Genomic DNA, 26,348 nt, shown 5'->3' with positions numbered 1-26,348 from the left:
AAGAAAGTAGAATGAAAAATTTATTAAAACTCAAAATGGAAAAGGCCATGAAGCCACCCATCCTAGAATGCTGAGTGAAGTCAGAGAGGAAATAGCAGATGGTTCCGGCCTACATGCGACTGCCGTTTCATGCCCCACGGTTGAATCTTAATGCCCTCCGGGCAACTAGGGTTGGGCAATAAATGCTGCCTTGCTGGTGTTGCCCAACATCCCAAGAACAAAAAAAAGGCATCCTTCAATACAGAAGATGTGAGAGGATTTGATGCCTCTGCTCCAAAAGGGAGAAAAGTATAAACTAGTTAACTGTAGACCTACCATCAGCAACGGGTAACTGTAGACCTACCATCAGCAGCAGGTAACTCTAGACCTACCATCAGCAACGGGTAACTGTAGACCTACTGTTGTGTATGTACCTTTAAGGGAATAACTGGTCTCAGACTGCAGTACTGGCAGTGACCACCCCTGTATAAAAGGCCCTAGCAGGCTTCTGTAGTTTCAGTTTCCAGGTTGTCTCCATTCAGTAAAGACTTGTTATAATCAACTCCTGCAGTCCGTGTCTCAATTATACACGGACATAATACTGGCGACGAGTAAGAAACGAACTTACCTGCAACTTGGCAGCACCTCAGACGACGTTATTGAAGGTCGGAGCCAGAAGAAAAAAAAAAAATCCAAAGAAACTCAAGAAACGGGCGTCGGCCATGGGCAACCGCCCTCCAAATCATCGAATTGAAAAATTGCAGGAGAAACTGTCGAGAGCCAGGCTTGGTTCTCCAGTCTGTGGTTTCCCAGCTAATCGGCTGGTGGCAGGTAGTGCACTGATCCTTCCTGGGCTGCGGCGGGCTAGAGCTCGATCGGGTGGCTCTGCAACAGGGCCGGGCAGCGAGTCGGGAAGCAAAGAGAGAGAGTGAGGGTGGAGCACACAGGGCGCGGCCGGTGCTTTGAAGCCGGGCAGCGTTCGGACCTAAGAAGCAGGAGGGAAGTGTCCCAGAGGGTCCGCTCCACGACGGGAATGGTTCTTCAATTAACGGAGCAAATATTGAAGCGCGATAGAAAAAGATCTATACCGCGGAGAGCGGCGTTGGCAGCAGCGATCGGGGAGGCGCGAAGACCATAGGGCGTCGCCATTACAGGATAGTAAAATAAATATTATCGCCAGCAACAGCGGCGGGAAAGCGCGGGAGGCGCCATCTTAACTCGGCGGGGAAGAAGGAAAAGCGCGGGAGGCGCCATCTTAGATTTTCAAGATGCCAAAGACTGGCGATATCACTGCCTTCGATAATGCAATAGAAGACTGGACCACGTATGTGGAAAGAGTCGAGGTATATTGCGAGGCAAACGAAATAGCCGATGAGAAGGCATCGGCATTGCTAAATTTAATGGGCACAAGAACGTACGGCCTATTGCGGGACCTGATTACTCCAGCCAAACCGAAGGCGAAGAGTTTTAACGAAATTGTTGCTATCCTACAGGAACACCTAAATCCTACACCGCTGCTGATAGCAGAAAGATTTAAATTCCACAGGAGAAATCAGCATAAAAATGAGAGCAATGCTGATTACCTTACGGAACTACGCAAGCTATCAAAGCACTGCCAGTTCAGAGCAGGACTGGCAGATACCTTACGGGACAAATTTGTCTGTGGACTCCTGAGTGAAGGAACCCAGAAGAGGTTACTCTCAGAGAAAGAGCTGACGCTAGACAAGGCTTTCAGCGTGGCAGTATCGCACGAAGCAGCAGCAAGGGGAGCTGCGGAAATACAACAAAAGCCACAGGAATACGGCACCCACGAAATGACACGGGGATTTGCAAAATGTTATCGCTGCGGCAGAACAACCCATGACCAGAAGGACCGCTGGTCCAAGGACAAAATATAATATGCAGGCAATGCGGAAAGATGGGACACATTGCACGAATTTGCAGGTCTGGGAAGAAGACCAACGACAACAAAAAGGCTACTAAGGAACCGTACAGGAAAGTACAAAAGATGATGGACAGTAGTTCCGAAGACCAGATGAGCAATAGTGAATCCGGGAACAAGAGACTAAGCTGTCTCAAACTTCACAACGTAATCGCAAAAGAGGATCACCGAACCATTTGGGTCACCCTCACGATAGCAGGGTCCCAAGTCAAAATGGAATTGGATACAGGATCAGCTCTAACCATCATGAATCGACGAGACTACGAGCGGCTATTCTCACACATACCCTTGAGAGAGACATCCATTGCCTTGAGGATGTATACGGGGCAAAAAGTATACCCCAGAGGAAAAATAAGGGTGCCTGTCGAAGACAACAGCAAGAAAATACGGAAATTGTATCTCTACATTCTGCAAGATGGTGGACCACTGTTATTGGGACGTGAATGGATCAGAAAGATAAGTTTAGACTGGCACTCCATTCAGGCACTGACGGTGGCTGGTAAAAAGGATGACGACGTCACTCCTGGACGATTGTCAACAATCTTAGCTGACGCCAAACAAGAACTGGGCACTCTTAAAGGCGTAACCGCCTCGATAAAAATAGAGGAGAATACAATTCCCAAGTTTTTCAAAGCAAGACCGGTACCATATGCAATTTGCCCAGCCGTCGAGGCAGAGCTGGAGAATCTGGAGAATGCAGGCGTGTTATCTAAGGTAGACTGGAGCGAGTGGGCGACACCCATCGTTCCTGTCATGAAGAAAACGTTAAACAATAAGTCTGAGGAGCCAAGGATGGTTCGCATCTGTGGGGACTTCAAGGTGACGATGAACCCAGTCCTTCACACAGTACAATATCCTCTTCCAAGGATAGAAGATATCTTCGCCTCACTATCTGGAGGGAAGCGTTTTACAAAAATTGACCTAGCACAAGCATATTTGCAGATGGAGGTTGAAGAATCCTCTAGGAAGTATTTCACGATAAACACTCACAAAGGTCTTTACCAGTATAATCGACTGGTATTCGGAGTAGCATCAGCTCCGGCGATATGGCGAAGAGCAATGGAACAAGTCCTGCAAGGGATTCCGGGGACTCAGTGTTACTTGGACGACATCCTAGTGACAGGTGAAGATGACAGTGAACACCTTGCCAACCTAGAGCAGGTGCTCACTAGACTACGTGAACATGGGCTACGAGCCAATCGCCCCAAGTGCGAGTTTTTTAAGAAACAGATATCGTATTGTGGCCACGTGATTGATGAAGAGGGGTTGCATAAGTCCCCTGACAAAATTGAAGCGGTAGTTAAGGCTCCAGCGCCTGAAAATGTGTTGCAACTGAGGTCATTCCTCGGATTGGTGAATTACTACCGTAAGTTTTTGCCGAATTTGTCCACAATTCTGCATCCACTGAACGCCCCACTACAAACGGGAGTAGCATGGAAATGGAGCGATGAATGCAAGCGGGCCTTTCAGAAGAGTAAGGACCTAATCACTTCAAGAGAAGTATTGGCTCACTACAACCCATCACTACCGATAAGACTGGCGTGTGATGCGTCTCCCTACGGCATTGGGGCGGTACTGTCACATAAATTCCTTGATGGTTCAGAGAGGCCGATAGCTTTTGCGTCACGCTCGTTAACTTCAGCCGAGCGTAACTACGCCCAGATTGACAGAGAGGCCCTCAGCCTGGTGTGGGGGGTGAAGAAGTTCAATCACTACCTGTATGGTCAGAACTTTACTCTACTAACTGATCATCAACCTCTTGTCTCCATTTTCAACCCTCAGAAGGGCGTACCAATAATGACAGCACAACGGCTACAGAGGTGGTCCCTTTTCCTAGGGGCACACCAATATGACATCGAGTACAAAGGAACTAAACAGCATGGGAATGCTGATGGATTGTCGCGCCTACCGTTGCCGACGGTGGAAGAGGCACCTGCAGTGGATCCAGTGGAGATATTCCACTCGACCATAGTCGAATGTCTCCCTGTGACGAATGCAAACATAGAAAAGGAAACACGAAATGACCCGACACTCTCCTGGGTCTATGATTTAACGGTGAAGGGATGGCCAGCACATGGCGAACCACTGCTGCCAGCATTCTCGCCGAGAAGAGAACAGCTGTCAGTGTGCAGAGGAACCTTGATGTGTGGATCCAGAGTAGTAATTCCACCCAAATTGAAGGATAGGGTGCTCAATGAGCTTCATGAGGGTCATCTGGGAGGGGTAAAAATGAAGAACTTTGCCAGAGCGTTTGTGTGGTGGCCGGGAATCGATAGAGAAATCGAAGAGATGACCAAGAGCTGTACAGGATGCCAGAAGGTCCAAAACGCCCCACCACAAGCCCCTCTACATCCATGGGAGTCGCCCTCATCTCCATGGCAAAGGGTGCACATTGATTTTGCTGGTCCCTTTATGGACTCGATGTTTTTAATTGCGGTGGATGCACATTCAAAGTGGCCAGAGGTAATAAAAATGTCCTCAACCACCACAGAAAAACTATCACAGTCTTACGAACCATATTCGCCAGAAATGGGCTGCCTGAACAGATTTGCTCCAACAATGGACCACAGTTTGTGTCTGAAGAGTTCCGGAGGTTCTTAAAGAACAATGGTGTTAAGCATTACACATCTGCCCCATATCATCCAGCCACCAATGGATTGGCTGAGAGGTTCGTTCAAACATTCAAGAAGGCTAGCAAGGCAATGTGTAATGAAGATATACCCCTACAACACAAGGTGGATAACTTCTTGTTTGCCTACCAGAATGCGACACATGCGGATACCAACCAAACTCCAGCCATGATGTTCTTCAATCGAAGACTACGATGCCGCTTGGATTTGGTTAAGCCAAACATCAGAAGAGATGTGGAGAACAGGCAGTTTCAGAATATGAATGAAAGGCCGACCAGGAGTTTTAAGATAGGTCAACCAGTTTTGGCCCGGGACTACCGCACAGAGAAATGGCAGCCAGGAACGATCTGTACATGGCAAGGACCTCTAATATATACCGTGGACGTTGGGGAGAGCATTGTAAGATGCCACGCTGACCAGATTCTAGAGTCACTGGAAAACGTCAACTCCACACCACGATCTGATACACCTGACGATGAAACCGAAGTACCAATTGCATCTACCGCAGAATCGGTGATATTGGAAGCAGACGAACTAAACAACGACATTGATCCCGACTCAACCTTGCCAGAAGAACCTGATATCCCAAAGAGGCGTTATCCAGACAGAATCAGGAAGCCTCCTCAAAGACTGAACTTATAATTGCTTAACTTCAACCAATGTATCTAGCAACCGTAATTGTAATTAGTTATTATTTAGTTGTTAAATGAATGTTATGTACTGTTTATCTAAAAGGGGAGGAATTGTTGTGTATGTACCTTTAAGGGAATAAAAGGTCTCAGACTGCAGTACCGGCAGTGACCACCCCTGTATAAAAGGCCCTAGCAGGCTTCTGTAGTTTCAGTTTCCAGGTTGTCTCCATTCCGTAAAGACTTGTTATAAACAACTCCTGCAGTCCGTGTCTCAATTATACACGGACATAATACCTACCATCAGCAGTAGATAACTGTAGACCTACCATCAGCAACGGGTAACTGTATACCTACCATCAGCAGCGGGTAATTGTAGACCTACCATCAGCAGTGGGTAACTGTAGACCTACCATCAGCAGTGGGTAACTGTAGACCTAACATCAGCAGCGGGTAACTGTATAATGCACATGAGCAGTGGGTAACTGTAGACCTACCATCAGCAGTGGGTAACTGTAGACCTACCATCAGCAGCGGGTAACTGTAGACCTACCATCAGCAGCGGGTAATTGTAGACCTACCATCAGCAGTGGGTAACTGTAGACCTACCATCAGCAGCGGGTAATTGTAGACCTACCATCAGCAGTGGGTAACTGTAGACCTACCATCAGCAGCGGGTAACTGTAGACCTACCATCAGCAACGGGTAACTGTAGACCTACCGTCAGCAGCGGGTAACTGTAGACCTACCGTCAGCAGCGGGTAACTGTAGACCTACCGTCAGCAGCGGGTAACTGTAGACCTACCCTCAGCAGTGGGTAACTGTAGACCTACCCTCAGCAGCGGGTAACTGTAGACCTACCCTCACAGCGGGTAACTGTAGACCTACCCTCAGCAGCGGGTAACTGTAGACCTACCGTCAGCAGCGGGTAACTGTAGACCTACCCTCAGCAGCGGGTAACTGTAGACCTACCCTCAGCAGTGGGTAACTGTAGATCTACCCTCAGCAGCGGGTAACTGTAGACCTACCATCAGCAGCGGGTAACTGTAGACCTACCATCAGCAGCGGGTAACTGTAGACCTACCATCAGCAGTGGGTAACTGTAGACCTACCCTCAGCAGCGGGTAACTGTAGACCTACCCTCAGCAGCGGGTAACTGTAGACCTACCCTCAGCAGTGGGTAACTGTAGAACTACCCTCAGCAGTGGGTAACTGTAGACCTACCATCAGCAGTGGGTAACTGTAGACCTACCCTCAGCAGTGGGTAACTGTAGACCTACCCTCAGCAGTGGGTAACTGTAGAACTACCCTCAGCAGTGGGTAACTGTAGACCTACCCTCAGCAGCGGGTAACTGTAGACCTACCCTCAGCAGCGGGTAACTGTAGACCTACCCTCAGCAGTGGGTAACTGTAGACCTACCATCAGCAGTGGGTAACTGTAGACCTACCATCAGCAGTGGGTAACTGTAGACCTACCCTCAGCAGCGGGTAACTGTAGACCTACCATCAGCAGTGGGTAACTGTAGACCTACCCTCAGCAGTGGGTAACTGTAGAACTACCCTCAGCAGTGGGTAACTGTAGACCTACTATCAGCAGCGGATAACTGTAGACCTACCATCAGCAACGGGTAACTGTAGATCTACCCTCAGCAGCGGGTAACTGTAGAACTACCCTCAGCAGTGGGTAACTGTAGACCTACCATCAGCAACGGGTAACTGTAGATCTACCCTCAGCAGCGGGTAACTGTAGACCTACCCTCAGCAGTGGGTAACTGTAGACCTACCATCAGCAGTGGGTAACTGTAGACCTACCATCAGCAACGGGTAACTGTAGACCTACCGTCAGCAGCGGGTAACTGTAGACCTACCATCAGCAGCGGGTAACTGTAGACCTACCATCAGCAGCGGGTAACTGTAGACCTACCCTCAGCAGTGGGTAACTGTAGACCTACCATCAGCAACGGGTAACTGTAGATCTACCCTCAGCAGCGGGTAACTGTAGACCTACCCTCAGCAGTGGGTAACTGTAGACCTACCCTCAGCAGTGGGTAACTGTAGACCTACCATCAGCAGTGGGTAACTGTAGACCTACCATCAGCAACGGGTAACTGTAGACCTACCGTCAGCAGCGGGTAACTGTAGACCTACCATCAGCAGCGGGTAACTGTAGACCTACCCTCAGCAGCGGGTAACTGTAGACCTACCCTTAGCAGTGGGTAACTGTAGACCTACCCTCAGCAGCGGGTAACTGTAGACCTACCGTCAGCAGCGGGTAACTGTAGACCTACCATCAGCAACGGGTAACTGTAGACCTACCGTCAGCAGCGGGTAACTGTAGACCTACCATCAGCAGCGGGTAACTGTAGACCTACCATCAGCAGCGGGTAACTGTAGACCTACCCTCAGCAGCGGGTAACTGTAGACCTACCCTCAGCAGTGGGTAACTGTAGACCTACCCTCAGCAGTGGGTAACTGTAGACCTACTCTCAGCAGTGGGTAACTGTAGACCTACCATCAGCAGCGGGTAACTGTAGACCTACCCTCAGCAGTGGGTAACTGTAGACCTACCATCAGCAGTGGGTAACTGTAGACCTACCCTCAGCAGCGGGTAACTGTAGACCTACCCTCAGCAGTGGGTAACTGTAGACCTACCATCAGCAGCGGGTAACTGTAGACCTACCCTCAGCAGCGGGTAACTGTAGACCTACCCTCAGCAGTGGGTAACTGTAGACCTACCCTCAGCAGCGGGTAACTGTAGACCTACCCTCAGCAGCGGGTAACTGTAGACCTACCATCAGCAGCGGGTAACTGTAGACCTACCCTCAGCAGTGGGTAACTGTAGACCTACTCTCAGCAGCAGGTAACTGTAGACCTACCATCAGCAGCAGGCAACTGTAGACCTACCCTCAGCAGTGGGTAACTGTAGACCTACCCTCAGCAGCGGGTAACTATAGACCTACCCTCAGCAGGGGGTAACTGTAGACCTACCATCAGCAGCAGCTAACTGTAGACCTACCCTCAGCAGTGGCTAACTGTAGACCTATCAGCAGCAGGTAACTGTAGACCTACCCTCAGCAGTGGGTAACTGTAGACCTACCCTCAGCAGCGGGTAACTGTAGACCTACCCTCAGCAGCAGGTAACTGTAGACCTACCCTCAGCAGTGGGTAACTGTAGACCTACCCTCAGCAGCGGGTAACTGTAGACCTACCCTCAGCAGCGGGTAACTGTAGACCTACCATCAGCAGCGGGTAACTGTAGACCTACCCTCAGCAGCGGGTAACTGTAGACCTACCCTCAGCAGCGGGTAACTGTAGACCTACCCTCAGCAGTGGGTAACTGTAGACCTACCCTCAGCAGTGGGTAACTGTAGACCTACCCTCAGCAGCGGGTAACTGTAGACCTACCATCAGCAGCGGGTAACTGTAGACCTACCCTCAGCAGTGGGTAACTGTAGACCTACCCTCAGCAGTGGGTAACTGTAGACCTACCCTCAGCAGTGGGTAACTGTAGACCTACCCTCAGCAGTGGGTAACTGTAGACCTACCCTCAGCAGCGGGTAACTGTAGACCTACCATCAGCAGCGGGTAACTGTAGACCTACCCTCAGCAGTGGGTAACTGTAGACCTACCCTCAGCAGTGGGTAACTGTAGACCTACCCTCAGCAGTGGGTAACTGTAGACCTACCCTCAGCAGCTTCTAGAGTTCTTTGAGAAAATACTGGAGTGCATTGATGAAGAAAATGCAGTGGGCATTGTATAAATGGATTTTGCAAAGACATTTGATAAGGTGCTGGGAGGCTTGTTGATGAAATTAAAGCACGGTGTTAAATGGAATATGGCAGCATGGATTGGAAGTTAGCTGAAGTAATAGTGATTAATAGATTTTTTAGACTGGAGGGATGTGAACAATGGTGTTCTCTCGGGGTCAGTGTTGAGACCATTGTTCTTCTCAATTGCACGTAATTTCTGTGGGGGTTCTCCCAATTGTCTGCCGTAACTTTGGCGGAAACCCTGAGAAAACGGTGTTAATGGCCGTTTACGCTGAGTCTCCCGAATTACTGCCAAAGTTACAGCGGGAGATTGGGGAATCCCCATGGAAATTCTGCACCAATACATGTGAGTGATCTGAACTTGGCTGTGGGTAACTCTAGACCTACCAACATTGCAGATGACATAAAAATGGAAAGCACGGTTAATGGTGAAGTGGATTGTAAGCAACTTCAGGGAGACATGGACAAATTAGTGTATTGGGCAGATATCGAATGAAATTTCATATGGAGAATTATGAGGTGATACATTTTGGGAAAAAAAATGAGAGAACATATGTACCAAATGGTAAAACTGTAAGGGAAGTAGAGAGTTTTTGGGGTTCAGACACACAAATCTTCTCAAATGGGAGGACATTTTGAGAAAGCATACGGGATCCTAGGTTTTATTAATGGGGGCACTGAACAAAAACAAATCATTGGTTAGGCTGCAGTTGAAATATCATGTCTAATTTTGGGTGTCTTTCTTTAGGAAGCACGCCAAAGTTATGGAGAGCATGTGGAAGAGATCCGCAAAGATGGAACTAAAGATAAGAGACGGGATCTTTTCTTTAGAACAAAGAAGTTTGAGAGCGATCTGATAAAGGTGTTCAATGATATTCCAGTGGGAAATCTAAGTCATGAAGTCCTGCAGAAAACAGTGCTGGAAACAGAATTCATAACAGCTTTTAAATGAAATTAGATAAATATTTGAAGAATAAAAAATTTAAAAGAATATAAAGAAAGAGTAAAGCATAGCTCTTTTGGAGAAGTGGCACAGACATGATGGGCCGAATGGCCTCCTCAGCTATAAAGTTTTATAATTCTGTAAAGTTGAATCCACACTTGGAAGTATTTATTTACATTTTAAAGCATGTATATTCTGCTGTATCATACAGAAAAAGACCTGAGTATGCCTACTTTAAAATGGGTGGAAGTGCTCGTGATTGACTTGTGCTTTTCTTCTCACAACTGATATATTATCACAGCATGCACTGCCATTTATGACATTTTTTAAATTAGTTCCCTCTTTAAAAACTTAATCAAATTTTAAGAAAACCTGTAATTTGTGAAGTCAGCACATTGTGGTTTCCAAGATTGTGTGCATGATTTCTAATTTAATCTTCTAAAATAACCAAATTAATAATCATGCCAGAAAAGCCAAAGTTCCACAAAATACACATTTAGAAATTATATGAAGTCCCAACACAGATACAGCAGTGTTACACAATAGCACCCGCACTAAACTTTTTAACATTGGGACATTTTTGATTACAATGACATTTCCATTTCAGTTTAGTTTGGGATACTTATTTAAGATTTATCATAAGGGTGGATTTTGTTGTGACTGTTGGCACGTATAGTTTGTTTCTGGACATAAAAGATAAAATCAAATGTTCTGACAATCGCACAAGCAATTTGAAATAGGTTTAATGATGTCTGTGGTGCACTGTCTGATTTATTTTTTGCTGCCACACACAATCCTTGGCAAGAGTCAGATAAAGTGACTTAGACCCAGTCATTTCCCTTATCATAACCTACTCAATGATGATAAACAGCATTATCCTACAGGCTCATGGGTTGTGAAGTCCAGTGTTAATCTGATTTATTTTTCAGCAAACCAATTTTCATCATCACTTTTCATCATCAAACTCTCAGTTCTGAAGTCTGCCTGCAGCTTAAAACTGTGAACTTCACTGCCTGGAAACCAATTAGTGCAAACCTGGGTTAACAATAGAGATGAGCAGATCAGTATCTGAACTGAGCTATTATAAAGTGAGCACTAATATAAAAAGAAAATACTGCAGATGCTGGAAATCTGAAATAAAAATAGAAAATGCTGGAGATACTCAACAGGTCAGGCAGCATCTGTGAAGAGAGAAACAGAGTTAACGTTTCAGGTCGATGACCTTTCGTCAGAACTGGAAAAAAGCAGGAAATGGAACAGATTTTTAAGCAAGTGTAGGAGCTGGGAAAGGGGAGATGCAACACATGCCCTTATACCTCCTCCCTTCCCACTGTCCAGGGCCCCAAACACCCCTTCCAGGTGAAACAGCGATTTACTTGCACTTCTTGCAATTTAGTATACTGTATTCGCTGCTCACGATGCGGTCTCCTCTACATTGGGGAGACCAAACGCAGATTGGGTGACCGCTTTGTGGAACACCTCCGTTCAGTCCGTAAGGGGGACCCCAAGCTTCTGGTCGCCTGTCACTTTAATTCTCCGCTCCACTCCCACTCAGACCTCACTGTCCTCGGCCTCTTGCATTGTTCCACTGAAGCTCAGCATAAGCTCGAGGAACAGCACCTCATCTTTCGATTAGGCACTTTACAGCCTTCTGGACTCAACATAGAGTTCAACAATTTCAGATCATAACCTCAGCCCCTATCATATATATTTTTTTCCCACACTTTTTGTTTGTGTCTTTTCTTCTCTCCCACGTGGCAGCTGTCTCTCATTTTGCCAGCGCAATTTACACTTTATCTAGAGCCATCTTTTGTTCCTTAACCTGTCCCATTACCATCTCCTTTTGCCTTGAATATCTCTTAATGTCTCTTAACCTCTCCTGCCTTCTATCCTACCACAGACCTTCCCTTTTGTTCTTTCATCCCCTCCCCCCTTTCCCAGCTCCTATACTGCTTAAAAATCTGTTCCATTTCCTGCTTTTTTTCCAGTTCTGATGAAAAAGGTCATCGACCTGACACGTTAACTCTCTTTCTCTCTTCACAGATGCTACCTGACCTGCTGAGTATCTCCAGCATTTTCTTTTTTTATTATAAAGTGAGGTTCTGTGGAACCCCTTCTGGGAACATCCTGTGGTGCACAAGATAGCCCCATGATAATTTGTTGCAGTTAAGTAAATATCATGAAATGCATGTGTTGCCATCTTAATTGGCTGTAAATGCCCTATCTGACTGATTTCTAAAGGATATAAAACTTGATCCACTGGGCTTCATAGGACTGAGTCTGTTACATCACCACAGCAAGAGATTATGAAGAATTTATTTGGATTACACCTAGCTATAATGTACCTGGTTACAAAAATTCTGATCTGTAGTCATTCCAATGGGCTGCGGTATTTCTTGGTGTCTGCCCTTTTTGTAGTCTACTAATCCAGTACCAGCATTGGCTAGGAGCTGTGCCTACAAAGCAGCAACTCCTGCCTATAATGTGCTTCTGAACCAGCACTTTTTTAACATTATAACGCATTCAGTTGCAAATGCTCCTTTTAAGCAGCCTTTCTGCAACACGATACCTATTTACTGACATGCTACACAAGTGCCTACTGGAACATATAGAACCTTAACTGTTCCAGCACAGAAACAGCCCCTTTGGCCCGTCAAGTCAGCGCTGGTGTTTCAGTTTTAAGAAATTGACAGAAGAAACTAAATAATCATTGCAGAGGAATTCCTAACCTGTATGACCTTGGTTATGGAGACATATTATCCAGTTTTTGTTTTCTAGAAGCTGGATCTTTGACTCCTTTACACCACCTATATTATTTAGAACTGTTTGAATGTTTGGTTCATTCCTACTTTAGAAATCACTACAGACATAGGCCTAGAAATTCACCATAGCCCCGTTTGGGGCGCCAGCCTCGCCAGGGCGCTAAAAGTAGCGCCCCGGAAGCAGTCGCGGCCGCCCGCCAGAAATTCAGTTTGCGCGCCCCAAAGGGAAGCGCGACGCTACTGGAGGCGCCCCGCATCCCTCTTGGGGCGCTGCAGCTGAATATTGCTGCGGTACTGCAGGCCTTCTTAAAGGGGAGTGGCCTTGTACAGCGTGATCGAGGATCGCGAGTGCCGGCAAAAGAGCCCGGCACCGAGGAGAAGTGCCGGGCTCTTGGAACGCAGTCGGCACTCCGCAGGAGGGTGGGGGGTGTGCTCAGGAGGCCGGGGACGGCAGCGCGGAGAGGTGCTGGCAGGCGGCCAGCAAAAAAATGGCACCTCCTTTAATTAGCGCCTCTACCGCCACAGGTAGGCCCCCCTGAACCGGTCGCAAATAGCGCCCGGTTTTAAAGCAGGGGGCGCATCTAAATATCGCGATCGGGGCGCTGCGCACGCCGATGATGTCATCGGCAGTGGCGCAGCGCTAACGGCTAGCGCCGCCATTAGCGTCCCGCTGAATTTAGCGGGAGGCGCGGCCAGTGGCTTCTGACCTACTTAGCGCCCTCTTAAGGCGCTAACGGGTGGCGCAGCCCACTGAATTTCTAGGCCATAGTTCCTGTTACCTTTAAAATCTGTATTTGACAAATTTCTGTAATCTGAACATTTGCCGAATATATTTTTCAATCTAGAAATGGAACACTTTTGCAAAGTGAAAATGCCGTTCCTGATGAGCATGTAAACTTTGGAGACGAGCTTTTGTACAAATTGTTAGACATTCTGTAATATTTTGTGAATCTGGAGTAATGTGATTATGGAAATGGTTATAATGAAATGCATCTGTAATGTATGTGGGGGTACTGTACATCCAAGTTAAAAACATTTTGGTTATTTGTATTATGCAGTCCTCAAGGTGTGTTGCTTCCCTCTTTCATCAATAGACCAGTCAATTTAACTTTAATTGTGCAAATAACATTCACTTGAATCCCTAAATTATCACTGGGAAATCATTCTTCATAACGAATGATTAATAACTATTACACTATCAGTTGCAGTAATGATGATATTAAAGTCTTAGTACTACAGTAGTTTGTGAGTTTTCCCATTATCATTTATGGCATAAATAGAGTGAGACTTAGTTCAAGATCTGGATAAAATTCAGGTGTATTTGATTGATTTTCACCCCTCTTCCCCCATTTGTGTTTTTTAAATGATAATCATTTGATTTACTTATTTGCACAATTAAAGATATCTGGATACAATTTTTGCTATTGTTACACTTACATTTTTATAATGGTATCTCCCTCTACAATATCTGGCAGGAAATTTAAGTAACTGATTTTATATGCTTTGTTTTTCTTTGTAATAATATGTTTGTGCCTTTCTAGGAATATTTTAACACTTTGCAGAGCAATTCAAAATAAAACGAGTTTTTTACTTTGTAAACCCAGTACTGGAAAACTGAGTTGAGCAATGGAAATCAAACCCACTATTTTAAGTGATCTTTTCTCTCTTCTCTCTTCCCTCTTCCCCTCGCACCAAACTGCAAATTATGCACTTCACCTCTTAGATGTATAATTTACATGTGTTTTAAAGGTATACTTCATAAAGTCCTTGACAACTTTTTATTTTGGTCTGGATAAGGAAACCAGCCAGATGAGCTCTACAGCTTTTCTATATTGTTGATGTCACATGCAGTTCACATGTGTTTAGAAACCAGATTTCCACGGTGTCTAAGTGATGTCCTATTGTAGATTACATTTTTCACAACCACTGTGCACCTGCAGCTAACATTTTTCTATTAAAACCTACCACAAGTTGACAATTTCCACTTTGAGCACAACTGAATATAAAAGTGGGTTGCAGGCCATCAGATGAGTTTTGGGTTTCTTTGGAGATCTGGACTTGTTTAGATTTTCATTCTCTTGGTTTCTAACTGGTTAAAAGAACAGGGTAGGAGAAAGTTCGCCAGTTTATCCAGCTACAGCATAGGCACCATTAATCTTGTTAATTGTAGGAGTACTTGCAAATGGACCTTTAGACTCAATAAACTCAATTTTTCCTATTTTAATGTGCAGAATTATGATAAATTTCCATGGACAAGCATTTCTTCAGGACACAACTATTTTGATATTTTTAAACGAGAATTTGACAAAGTAATGTTCTGATCAGTGGATCATTTTCTCTCCATGAACTAAATGTTAGAGTAAAATGGAAACTGAACACACACTTAACAAAAAAATAACTAACCAGTATAAAGTTAATTTGCACAGCAGTTTAAATATTTGGAATGGGATATTATCTAGATATGGTAATTTATCGTGCTTGTATCTGTGATTTGCAAAGATACAAGCAGATTGAATATTTGCTATTTAATAAACTATAAGTATTGCAAGAACTTAATGCTTAAATAAAACGTACACCATATGACCCAAGGCAAATTAACAAAGATGAAACAATCCTATTGAAATATTCTGCAGCAACAGCAAGTCGAATGTTAACGGGCATTGTTGCACTTTATATTACACCATTGAGGTTATCCATCCACACTCGCTGTAATTCTGTATCGGTAGTAACTTAGTTATGTACCACTTAGTTAGATCCTATTTGTCTCCTTGACGTACCTAAACAAGATTAGCCATCTGAAGTAGTACTAACTACTCGTTTACAAAAAATTGGGGACATTAAAAAAATCTTAAATTCAGAACAATGAACACCCTTTCTGTTTGATTGGCATTCATAAAATCATCATTTATTTTCTATTGTTACATAAACTGTTTAACAATGATAAAAGATGCTACAGAAATGAGGATTTATGTGTGTACCAAAGATCTCAATGACCAATACAAAGACACTTGTAGGTTGTAGAAATCTGAAGAAGCAGGATGAAAGAGGGGTAGCTCTTCATTTATGTGGTCCTTCTCGGGAATTATTCTGCCAGGAAAAAGGCCAGTAAAGCTTAAGCTCTTGTCTAAATAGTTTTCGCAGCATCTAAAACTGTTACAAGTATGTGAACGAGAAATTCACTTACACTCAAAGCTGCCCCCACCCACCTTAAAGCACTGCACATGGTACGGAGAAATCCTTCACTAGTTTAGAGCCAGGTACATGGCTATTTGTCCAGCTGTGTTTGTAACTGTATGAATGAAGGTGGTATTACAACTTGGGTGAGAATAAAATTTCTGAAGTAAACCAAGTGCATTGTAAAAAGCAACACTGAAGTGATAGAAAAACATATCCGTGGAAATTTTCAAAGGTCTTTTCAAGTCTGTATCATTCAAATCTAAATGACCCAGGCTCCAAAATGCACTAAGCATCTCATGATCATGCAATTATTTTGTCACAATGTGTGTATAATATGAAATTATTACACCATTTCACTGAATGAGAAACAGCTGTGCCTGTGCTGACTGACTAGTGGTGTGAATTCACACCCTGCTGTGAATTCTGTTGCAAATACTATGAAAGGGAAATTAAGATGCTTCATCAGATAACTAAAGTAAATGGCCTGCATTTCTGTACCAGCACAGTCTGCGGTGAGTTATTTTGGGGTAGCTCTATTATAAAACTAGGGTACTGTATACTTTGGAGTAAATTGTCTAATTGAAATGTAGTCAAGTTCAAAAAATTTCAAATTACCTGCCTCCAAGTGTGTTAACACAAAAGATTATAGTGTTTGCACAATTTTACTAAACAAATTCACTTCATTTTTTAATCTGTAAAATAAGATAGCAGTTTCAGTAATTTTAGAGCTTCATGTTTTTAGGTTTTATTTATGAAAATGAATCACCAGGAATTTTTTGGTGTTTCTTTTGGACTTTTTTTTAAAAAGCAAAAAATATATGGCAAGGGTTTGAAAAAGAGGTTACACATTTGAAACATAAACAGCATGCACATCAACAGTTTTCTTATTCTGTTATAGTGTGAGGGTGTAAAATGCAAATGTATTTCATTGAATTATTTTAAGGCATAAAGAGAAACATAGGTTTCTGAGAAATTGGAAGCAGTGACTCCCATTCAAATTGATGGATGGGTTTTAAAATCCGAGATTAAAACCAAAAGCGTGAAATCGGGGGAAAAAATTGCTACGAAGGAAAAAATGGACAATGTGGAAATAGATGTATGTAAAAATGTTTTGTTGAAAATCAATTTTGTGTGCAAAAATTTTCTTAGTATTTTGTCGATGAAAATGTTGTAAGCTTTGTACATTTTGTTATGGTAAAAATATCTTTTTAATAAAAATTTCTTGAGTCCTGTACATTGTATTTGCCATTAAGTTCATGACCATTGAGTCTGTTGCTTACTTTGAGCTGGCTAATTTTCTTCCACTTGAATGTTCAAGTCTTTTTCTTTTTCTTCTTTTTAATTGGTTAATTTCTACTTTTCATTTAACAGTTGTATTATGAGAAACCTTTCTCCCCAATCACATTTCAGCAAAATGTTCAAAGATACAGTTGCCATGACCGTTTCCCATCCTTCTCACTACGTATAAACAAAACTCATCACAAGCCTGTCCATTCAATTCCCTTCGCCCCCTACCAAAGAGTTTGTGCACTACTATCCCTGGCTTCTGAACATCCTGAACTCTAGCGACTCCTCTCCACCCCCATGCTAAATAATGTCTGTTTGACTACCTGAGTTCCCATGTTTGAAGACCTCTTAATGCAACCACTTGTGGGATTACAGCACCCAAAAGACCAGCTGACTCTTGGGCCCCGATATTGGCAGTGAGGCTACGGGGGAACGTGATAGCATAGGTGGGGGTTTAGACCCGGAGAGGCCGGGGATGCCAAGCTCCTACCAAATTTAACGGCAAGACCTCACAATTTTTTTGCCATTTCCCACCCAACAGCCAGCCAAAATAACAGTTGGGGGCAGTCCCTGGCAATCGTGGCTTGAGTTCAGGGATTGAGGGTGGTGGGGAGCCTGGCAATGGTGAGGGAGAGATTGGGGCCAGAGGAAAGGCAGGGGAAGGTCACCAATTGCGGCAGTGAGGAGAGGCCACAGTCGGCAGAAGGGAGGCTGAAGGTTTCATTGAGGGACTGGGGGACGCACTCCTGCTCTTCCTGGTCCACAAGGAGTGCTATAAAAAGCACTAACCTGCTGGAGATGGCAGCAATTGCTTCCATTTTGCTGCCGGGTTTCCAGAGCCCTGGGAAACCCGACTGGCAACTGCACTGTGGGAGCCTGATTTAAATATGATAATGAACTGTCCCACCTCTCCAAGATGGGATACATGCATACCGCACAATCCACCGGCATAAAAATAGCTGCAGATACATACACGACGGGTTGGGAATGCATTCCCTGATTTTTGAATTTTAACCTCCCAGCCCCGATCTTCTCCCGCCCATCATGATATTGAGGCCTTGATGATTGGTAGCCGTCCTGATGCCTCTAAGGATGAACTGGCTAGTTGTCTGCCTCCATATGGGCAAATGCATCACCTGGCTCCAGGCAGGAGTACAATTTCCAAGAGTCTCGGTACTGTTCTCTACTCTCAGTCCAAATTTGCTGCCTTTCTGATATTTTGTGTTTTTGACTCTATTTGCTGTCAAGCTGTACTGCGCCTGGGCTGGTTGCTATCCTGCTGTGCTTCCCCGGTTTCCCCCTCAATTACACAATAGCTCAAAATATATTTGGCCAGTTTGCACAAAGCATCAGGAGTCAGTCAGGCTGATGCATGAGGCTACTGTACCCTATTTTTTACACTATGGCAGGTCTTAGTCATGATTTAAGGCCTTGAATGATCAGTTTAACAATTTGGACAGACAAGTATGGGGAAAAAGCACGGGAGTGGGATTAATTAGATAGCTCTACCAAAGAGTTGGCACAGGCACGATGGACCGAATGGCCTCCTCTGCTGTATCATTCTATGAAGTGGACATTACACTTGTGGGAGGATAAAAGTAAGATGAAACTGGAAAAATAATATGGGGAGAAGAAAGGTCCAATCTCAAAGAAGGCTCAAGGATTAACTGAACACCGGGAGGAGTGCAAGGCACCTCCTCCTTGGTATAATATGTTGTATAAGGTATAATATGTTGTGTAAAGAAAAGAAGACATGAACAAAATTAATCTGAGATCAATGAAGGGAAGACATAATTCTCTTTGAATCACCCTCTGTATTCACTTCTTCCACAGTGAGCAAGACACCGGCTCCAACCCATGAACAGCTGGAGATGAATTAAATGTCAGTATCCCAGAGTCCAGTGGGATCACTGGAGCAAGACACAACACAGTGGGCTGGGGGTGATAGAAAGACTTCCTCTGGACTTGATGTCTTGCAGGCCCAAGCGGCCTCCGATTTCCCCCCCCCCTCTGCCCCCGCCACCAAACTTCCCCCCTCACCAGGCTTCCGATCCCCCCAACGAGGCCTCCCCTCTCAGGCCTCCGACCTTACACCCCCCCCCCCCCGCTATCCTCCCAGCTCCTCCAGCCATCCCTGTGTTGCTCCTCTGACCCCCAATCCTCTTTGGACTGCCCCTGACTCGATCATCTTCCAGCCACCCCCCTGGCCCCCCGATCATCTACCAGTCAGAATCAGGGGAATTTATAATGGGGAGCAAAGACATGCCAGACCAATTAAATACATACTTTGGTTCTGTCTTCACAAAGGAGGACACAAATAACCTCCCAGAGATGTCGGGGAACATAGGGTCTAATGAGAGGGAGGAACTGAATGAAATCAGTATTTGTAGGGAAATGGTGTTAGGGAAATTGACGGGATGGAAGGCTGATAAATCCCCAGGGCCTGATAATCTACATCCTAGGGTACTTAAGGAAGTGGCCCTAGAAATAGTAGATGCATTGCTGGTCATCTTCCAAAATTCTATAGACTCTGGAACAGTTCCCATGGATTGGAGGGTAGCTAATGTAACCCCACTGTTTAAAAAAGGTGGTAGAGAGAAAAAAACGGGGAATTATAGACTGGTAAACCTGACATCGTTAGTGGGGAGAATGCTAGAGTCCATTATAAAAGATGTAATAGCAGAGCACTTGGAAAACAGTGACAGGATCAGACAAAGTCAACATGGATTTACAAAAAGTAAACCATGCTTGACAAATCTACTGGAATTTTTTGAGGATGTAACTGGTAGAATAGATAAGGGAGAACCAGTGGATGTGGTGTATTTGGACTTTCAGAAGCCTTTCGATAAGGTCCCGCATAAGAGACTAGCGTGCAAAATTAAAGCACGTGGGATTGGGGGTAAGGTACTGACTTGGATAGAAAACTGGTTGGCAGACAAGAAGCAAAGAGTTGGAATAAACAGGGCTTTTTCCGAGTGGCAGGCAGTGATTAGTGGGGTACCACAGGGATCGGTGCTAGGACCCCAGTTATTCACAATATATATTAATGATCTAGACGAGGAAACTAGATGTAATATCTGGAAATACTCAGCAGGCCAGGCAGCATCTGTGGAGAGAGAAACAGTTAACGTTTCAGGTCTGGGACCCTTCATCAGAACTGGAAAAAGCTGGAGATGTAACAGATATTAAGCAGGTGCAGAGACGGGGCGGGGGGGGTTAGGAGGGGAGGAAGAAATAGAAAGAACATACTGTGCAAATGTTGCAAATGGGAATGGCAAAATCATACTGCATGAAAAATGGAGGCAGGGATTATTATCTGAAATTGTTGAACTCGATATTGAGTCCGGCAGGCTGTAAAGTGCCCAATCGAAAGATGAGGTGCTGTTCCTCGAGCTTACGTTGAGCTTCATTGGAACAATGTAATAGGCTGAGGACAGAGAGATCAGAGTGGGAGTGAAGCAGAGAATTAAAGTGACAGGCGGCCGGAAGCTCAGGATCACACTTACGGACTGAACGGAGGTGTTCCGCAAAGCGGTTGCCCAATCTGCGTTTAGTCTCTTTCGATTAGGCACTTTACAGCCTTCTGGACTCAATATCGAGTTGAACAATTTCAGATAATAATCCCTGACCCCATTTTTCATGCAGTATGATTTTGCCATTCCCATTTGCAACATTTTCACAGTATGTTCTTTCAATTCCTTCCTCCCCTCCTAACCTCCCCCCCCCCCCCCCCTGTCTCTGCACCTGCTTAATATCTGTTACATTTCCAGCTTTTTCCAGTTCTGATGAAGGGTCACAGACCTGAAACGTTAACTCTGTTTCTCTCTCCACGGATGCTGCCTGGCCTGCTGAGTATTTCCAGCATTTTCTGTTGTTATTTCAGATTTCCAGCTTCCGCAATATTTTGCTATTATAGATGTAATATCTCCAAGTTTGCAGATGACACAAAGCTGGGTGGGCGTGTGTGCTGTGAGGAGGATGCAGAGAAACTCCAGTATGATTTGGACAGGTTGGGCGATTGGGCAGATGCATGGCAGATGCAGTATAATGTGGATAAATGCGAGGTTATCCACTTTGGTGGCAAAAACAGGAAGGCAGATTATTATCTGAACGGCAATAGATTGGGAGAAGGGGAAGTGCAACGAGACCTGGATGTCCTTGTGCACCAGTTGCTGAAGGTAAGCATGCAGGTGCAGCAGGCGGTTAAGAAGGCAAATGGTATGCTGGCCTTCATAGCGAGAGGATTTGAATACAGGAGCAAGGATGTCTTGCTGCAGTTGTACAGGGCCTTGGTGAGACCACACCTTGAGTATTGTGTGCAGTTTTGGTCGCCTTATCTGAGGAAGGATGTTCTTGCCATGGAGGGAGTGCAGCGAAGATTCACCAGACTAATACTTGGGATGGCAGGAATGACGTATGAAGAGAGATTGGGTCGATTAGGCTTATATTCGCTAGAGTTTAGAAGAATGAGAGGGGATCTCATTGAAACTTATAAAATTCTAACAGGACTAGACAGACTAGATGCAGGAAGGCTGTTCCTGATGGCGGGGGAGTCCAGAACCAAGGGTCACTGTCTAAGGATAAGGGGTAAGCCATTTAGGACTGAGATGAGGAGGAATTTCTTCACCCAGAGAGCGGTGAACCTGTGGAATTCTATACCACAGAAGACAGTTGAGGCCAATTCATTAAATATATTCAAGAAGGAGTTAGATATATTTCTTAAGGCTAAGGGGATCAAGGGATATGGGGAGAAAGCAGGGACAGGGTACTGAATTTGGATGATCAGCCATGATCGCATTGAATGGCGGAACAGGCTCGAGGGGCCGAATGGCCTACTCCTGCTTCTATCTTCTATGTTTCTATTACGATAGCAAAGTCTGTCACTGACCTCATCTCCTCTGGAGATCTTCCCCCCACGGCCACCAACCTCATAGTCCCCCAACCCCGCACAGCCTGCTTCTACCTCCTTCCCAAGATCCACAAACAGGACTGCCCTGGTAGACCCATCGTTTCAGCCTGTTCTTGCCCCATGGAACTTACGTCTTTCTATCTCGACTCTATCTTTGCTCCCCTTGTCCAGTCTCTTCCCACCTACATTCACGACTCTTCGGACGCCCTCTGCCACTTTAACAGTTTCCAGTTTCCTGGCCCCAACCGCTTCCTTTTCACCATGGACGTACAATCCCTCTACACCTCCATCCCCAACCAGGATGGCCTGAGGGCGCTCCGTTTCTTCCTTGAACAGGGGCCCAACCAGTCCCCATCCACCACCACCCTCCTCCGCCTGGCTGAACTTGTTCTCACATTGAACAACTTCTCCTTTAACTCCACTCATTTCCTCCAAATTAAAGGTGTTGCTATGGGTACCCGCATGGGTCCTAGCTATGCCTGCCTTTTCGTGAGATATGTGGAACACTCTTTGTTCCAGTCCTACTCGGGTCCCCTCCCTCACCTCTTTTTCCGGTACATTGATGACTGTATCAGTGCTGTTTCCTGCTCTCACCCTGAACTGGACAATTTCATTCACTTTGTCTCCAATTTCCACCCTTCCCTCACCTTCACATGGTCTATCTCCGACTCTTCCCTTCCTCGACTTCTCCGTTTCCATCTCTGGGGATAGGTTATTGACAAATATTCACTACAAGCCCACTGACTCCCACAGCTACCTGGACTACACTTCCTCCCACCCCACCTCCTGTAAGGACTCTATTCCATTCTCCCAGTTTCTCCGTCTCCGCCGCATCTGCTCCGATGATGCCACCTTCCACATCAGTGCTTCCGACATGTCTTCCTTTTTCCCCAACCGAGGATTCCCCTCTACTGTGGTTGACACGGCCTTCGACCGGGTCCGTTCTATCTCCCGCACTTCAGCCCTCACCCCTGCCCCTCCCTCCCGGAACCATGATAGGGTTCCCCTTGTCCTCACCTTTCACCCCACCAGCCTCCACATTCAGCAGATCATCCTCCGCCATTTCAGCCCTCCAATGTGATCCCACCACCAAACGCATCTTCCCCTCCCCTTTCAGCATTCTGTAGGGACCGCTCCCTCCGAGACACCCTAGTCCACTCCTCTATCACCCCCAGCACCCCTTCCCCTTTGCCCGGCACCTTCCCGTGCAAGCGCAGGAGATGCAACGCCTGCCCATATACCTCCCCCCTCCCCACTGTCCAGGGCCCCAAACACCCCTTCCAGGTGAAATAGCGATTTACTTGTACTTCTTGCAATCTAGTATACTGTATTCGCTGCTCACAATGTGGTCTCCTCTACATTCCACAGAATCCACAGAAACCCCACAGTGCAGATAGAGGCCATATCCCACCCTATCCCTGTAACCCCATGTATTTTAATCCCCTAACACTAAGGGTCAATTTATCATAGCCAAATCAACCTAACCTGCACATCTTTGGACTGTGGGAGGAAACCGGAGCACCCGGAGGAAACCCACGCAAACACAGGGAGAATGTGCAAACTCCACACAGACAGTTGCCCGAGGCCAGATTTGAACCCGGGTCCCTGGCGCTGTGAGGCAACAGTGCTAACCACTATGCCACCGTGCCCCCCATTGGGGAGACCAAACGCAGATTGGGTGACCGCTACGCGGAACACCTCCGTTCAGTCCGTAAGGGTGACCCCGAGCTTCCGGTCGCCTGTCATTTCAATTCACCGTTCCATTCCCACTCAGACCTCACCGTCTGCGGCCTCTTGCATTGTTCCACGGAAGCTCACCGTAAACTCGAGGAACAGCACCTCCTCTTCCGATTAGGCACTTTGCAGCCTTCCGGACTCAATATCGAGTTCAACAGCTTCAGATCATAACTTCGGCCCCTATTACATTTTTATATTTTTATCCACACTTTTGGTTTGTGACTTTTCCTTGTTTCTTTCTCTCTCCCACATGGCAGCTGTCTCTCACTCTGCCGGCACATTCCACACTTCATTTAGAGCCACTGTTTGTTTCTTTACCTGTCCTATATTACTATCTCGTCTCACCTTGAATATCTCTTAATGTCTCTTCTTTCATCCCACCCCCATTTCCCAGCCCCCCAAACTGCCTTTTGTTTCATTTCCTGCCTTTTCTCTCAGTTCTGTAGAAGGGTTTCGACCCGAAACGTTGACTCTATTTCTCTCTCCACGGATGTTGCCTGGCCTGCTGAGTTTTTCCAGCATTTTCTGTTGTTATTTCTATGTTTCTATGTTACCCAGCCCCCGATGATCTACCCGGCTCCCGATCATCTACCCGGCCCCTGACCTTCTTCCTGGCCCCCCGATCTTCTTGCTGCCCGGTCCCCACATGATGCCACCTTCCCTCCTCTCAATCTGGCTGGCTGTGGATGGAAAACAGAGGCTTCCCATTCAAATCAGGCCCTGCCAATAAATCAGGCAAGGCCTGTGGGAAACTTGTTCTCCTGGGTTTCCCGACCACCTCGGAGCACCCAATGCTCCCAACCCACCTTCCCCATTAAAATTCAGCCCTAAGGCTGCAAAGTAGGAAGTAAAAAGCAGGAAATATAAATTAGATTTAAATCATTGTTCAGAAAGTGAAATAAAGGTTGGGCCATAAACATGGGATTAAGGAAGAAACATTAAATAGAAAAACACAAAAACTTTTTAAATATTTTAATTTAATTTTTTTTTAAATCTGCAACATTAATTTTCTCCCAAGGGAATGAGACTCCACACCAGTAAAATTAAATTTTCTGGGCCAGAGAGGTTGTTCAGCAGTATATATCACTTATTACACCGTTAAAAGCTCAGCTACCACAAAGCTCAAAGACTGCAACAGCGCAGCCTGTGAAGGAGCAGGGTATCACTGACAGCAACCTCCAGATTTCCGCATTTAACTGCACACGTGCGGATACCAGAAGTTGCTGTCAGTTTTACCCAGTAATAACGGTGAGCGCTGATGGCCTTGTCGTTATTAAGGTAGCAAAATCCACTAATTAGCAACCTACATCTGAACAAAATGAAGGAAAACATTTTTTTAAGGGAATAAATTATATTTCAATTAAGGGAACAGCAATTAATAGCTCCTGTAAATTTTTCACATTTTTGTCTTTTTTGTACTTTTGCTTTTTGTTATTGTTTTACTTTCCCGTTTTCGTCTTTTACCTCAATTTCTGCTGGTGCAAAGTAAAGCACAGTGTTAGGTGCAAGCAAATTTCGAACTGACTATAACCTGTACGGGTAACACAGAAATAAAACCAAGTACTGTGCTTCTGGTAACTGCCTTTTCTTTGAGAATGAGCAATTTCTCAAGTTGCTTTTGCTCCTTTTTTTGTGATCCCTTTCTTTTTTTAAATTCGTTCATGGGATGTGGGCGTCACTGGCAAGGCCAGCATTTATTGCCCATCCCTAGTTGCCCTTGAGAAGGTGGTGTGGAGCTGCCTTCTTGAACCGCTGCAGTCCATGTGGTGAAGGTACTCCCATAGTGCTGTTAGGTAGGAAGTTCCAGGATTTTGACCCAGCGACGATGAAGGTACGGCGATATACTTTCAAGTCAGGATGGTGTGTGACTTGGAGGGAAACTTGGAGGTGGTGGAGTTCCCATGCGTCTGCTGCCCTTGTCCTTCTAGGTGGAAGAGGTTGTGGATTTGGGAAGTGCTGCTGAAGAAGCCTTGGTGAGTTGCTGCAGTGCATCTTGTAGATGGTACACACTGCAGCCATAGTATGCTGGTGGTGGAGGGAGTGAATGTTTAAGGTGGTGGATGGGGTGCCAATCAAGCGGGCTGCTTTGTCCTGGGTGGTGTTGAGCTTCTTGAGTGTTGTTGGAGCTGCACTCATCCAGGCAAGTGGAGAGTATTCCATCACACTCCTGACTTGTGCCTTATAGATGGTGGAAAGTCTTTGGGGAGTCAGGAGGTGAGACAATCATCGCAGAATACCTAGCCATTGACCTGCTCTTGTTGCCACAGTATTTATGTGGCTGGTTTCTGGTCAATGGTGAACCCCAGGATGTTGATGGTGGGGGATTCGGCGATGGTAATGCCATTGAATGTCAAGAGGTGGTGGTTAGATTCTCGCTTGTTGGAGATAGTCATTGCCTGGCACTTCTGTGGCGCGAATGTTACCTGCCACTTATCAGCCCAAGCCTGAACGTCGTCCAGGTCTTGTTGCATGCGGACATGGGCTGCTTCATTATCTGAGGAGTTGTGAATGACACTGAACACTGTGCAATCATCAGCGAGCATCCCCATTTCTGACCTTATGTTGGAGGGAAGGTCATTGATG

The 26,348-nt window shown here is 45.6% G+C and overlaps 1 protein-coding gene across 5 annotated transcripts in view; it reads left to right on the top strand.

Annotated features, from left to right (window-relative positions):
* agbl5 (AGBL carboxypeptidase 5) overlaps positions 1 to 11,051 on the top strand; it is a 264,564-nt gene extending 253,513 nt beyond the window's left edge. For 3 of the 5 annotated variants that reach the window (XM_085996885.1, XM_085996882.1, XM_085996883.1), the window contains one exon: positions 9,699 to 11,051. The gene's annotated coding sequence lies outside the window, so the exon portion shown is untranslated. The remainder of the gene's footprint in view (positions 1 to 9,698) is intronic. The other 2 variants (XM_085996886.1, XM_085996889.1) reach the window with 1 other exon arrangement.
* Positions 11,052 to 26,348: the final 15,297 nt, after the last annotated feature.

Source organism: Somniosus microcephalus, chromosome 9 (genome assembly GCF_052327205.1).
Source record: "Somniosus microcephalus isolate GS21.2 chromosome 9, FLI_Smic_1.0, whole genome shotgun sequence".
NCBI classification, from domain to species: domain Eukaryota; kingdom Metazoa; phylum Chordata; class Chondrichthyes; order Squaliformes; family Somniosidae; genus Somniosus; species Somniosus microcephalus.
Note: the sequence above shows the minus strand (reverse complement) of the source record. Positions and strands in the feature narration are given on the sequence as shown.